The following is a 2,632-nucleotide window of genomic DNA, read 5'->3' on the forward strand; positions in this document are numbered from 1 at the left end:
AGGCACAACAGAAACAGGAAGTAAGAGTGAGAGAAAGTTGTGGTGAAAGAGTACAGCAGGGTTCGCCACCATCCCCTGCCGGAGCCTCGTGGAGCTTTAGGTGTTTTTCGCTCAATAAACACTCACAACGCCCGGTCTGGGAATCGAGACCGCGATCCTATGACCGCGAGTCCGCTGCCCTAACCACTGGGCCATTGCGCCTCCACTTATACAGAGCATAGAACAAATGTAAATAGAAAAAGAATAGTTGAGGCGATTACACTTCACGACCGGTTGATGTCACCTTTTCTCTGCAGGTTCAATATCAAGGTTTTCTCTCTAAGATCCATGATTTACTGCGGATAATATTGTATACATGGTGGGATATCTATCCTTTCTATTATTTCAGTCTTTGTGCACTTAGAGGACAGCAGTCCTTCCGTGATTGCTGTTATCCTTTACTTAGTTTTGCTCACTAGCCGCAGTGATGTACCGTGGCATCGCTATCGGTGTGTCCTATACTCTTCTGCGAGCCACATGTGAGAGCTGGGTTGTAGTGGGAGACCTAGTGCTTTTGTAAGTGTCTGAAGACGTACAGCTGACGTATTTACCGAAATAACTACACCTTACGCGCTTTCCCAAACACCGCATTACAATTCTATAAACATAGAATACTACAAAAAATAAATGAGAACAATATTTACGGAGCGTTTGCTAACAGAAGCCAAAGATCAACACGTACACAGATAGAAGATAGAGTTAGAATAAATAAGGGCAAAGAATGGCTAAAGTGTATGGCAGGAATTTTAATGAGAACACAAAGCGTTTATTTATGTGGTAGGGAGCTGAGAAAATGAAACATTGTAATCGTTAAGTGTTTGACAGTAAGAACTGGAAGATAAACGAAGAGGCAGATATTTACCAAAGTGCAAGAAATTGGGTTATCATCTCTATCAAAGGAGTAGTTAGTGGTCGGAGGTATTATACAAATACAAACAACAATGTTGATTTCTAATTCAGGCACGGGCAATTGTAGTGATTTTGAGGGAAGGTTTGGAGCAGGGGTTAGTCGATACTATAAGGACCCTTATTTTTGACTGGTAGTTTATTTTGTCGACCCAGAAAGAATAGAATGTAAAGATTGAGCAAGATGTGAACTTGGAGCGTAAAGGGCTGGAAAAAAATCCTGCAGAACATTTCTTCCGACGTCCATGCATTACCAACGAACGAACGAACGAATGAACGAACGAACGAACGAACCAACCAACCAACCAAACAACTAATGAATGAATGAATTAATAAATCAAACAACCACCAGTAATAATAATAATAATAATAATAATAATAATAATAATAATAATAATAATAATAATAATAATAATAATAATCCTTTCTACTATAGGCACAAAGCCTGCATTTCGTGGGGAGGGGACTAGCCGATTACATCGACCCCAGTGTTGCAGTGGTACTTAACTTATCGATTCCGAAAGAATGAAAAGCAAAGTCGACCACTGCGGAATTGGAACTCAGAACGTAGCGACGGGCGAAATACCGCTAAGCATTTTGTCCAGCACGCTAACGATTCTGACAGCTCGTCGCTTTACTCATTCATAATAATAATAATAATAATAATAATAATAATAATAATAATAATAATAGTAGTAGTAGTAGTAGTAGTAGTAACAGAATGATCCATTGGGAAATCCCGGTCTACAAAGAGCAGAGACGTGGCATAAACAAACTCCAGAAGGAGTCACCGGAAATAAGATTTGCAAAATCCTGTGAGATGCAATGATTCAGTGTGATCACCTGACCAGACATCGGAAAGCGGACATTGTTTTGGTGAATAAAAAAGAAAGAACATGTATGATAATCGACATAGCATACTCTGGTGACAACAGGATCAATAAAGAAGAATAAAAAAAAAACAACTATGACGATTTGAAGTGGAAAACACGAAGGTTGTGGTGAATGAGGAGAGTTGAAGTAGTACCAATAGAAATTGGCGCTCAACTACCAACATGGCTGAAAAAGATTGGTGCAAGTGTGAAGGTAGAACACCTCCAAAAGTCAGCATTGCTTGGAACTGCAAGAATTCTTCGCAGTGTTCTTGAAGCATGACCAGTAAACCAGTGTCTCCTTAGTTTGCTGGCTGTGGGCAGCTGACACTTTCCAACATACCCAGCAAAATAAGCTGTGAGTTTCCATCAAATAATAATAATAATAATAATAATAATAATAATAATAATACTTGGGGAAGTTGGAAGAAGACACCGGGGAAGTTGAAGGAGACACCGGGGAAGTTGGAAGAATTCACCGGGGAAGTTTAACATGTGAGTACGATAAATCACTGCTCCGAAACATCCAAAAACATCGGAAATAAAGACATCGCATGGAGCCAAAAAAATAGCTGACAAAGGGTTGGACTATACCCGAGTAAGTAATACTCATTGAAATTTATTTCTATTTTTCCAAATATAATGATGTATTTTAACTTGATACCTCCACTACCCGAACAGCGATCGTAAACACACGTGTTACATCAAAATTCAGACCATCTCCAAACCCAAACACCATGTACAAAAAATAGCTGACAAAGGGTTGGACTATATCCGAGTAAGTAATACTCATTGAAATTTATCTCTATTTTTCC

Source organism: Octopus bimaculoides, chromosome 27, assembly GCF_001194135.2.
Source record: "Octopus bimaculoides isolate UCB-OBI-ISO-001 chromosome 27, ASM119413v2, whole genome shotgun sequence".
In the NCBI taxonomy this organism is placed as follows: domain Eukaryota; kingdom Metazoa; phylum Mollusca; class Cephalopoda; order Octopoda; family Octopodidae; genus Octopus; species Octopus bimaculoides.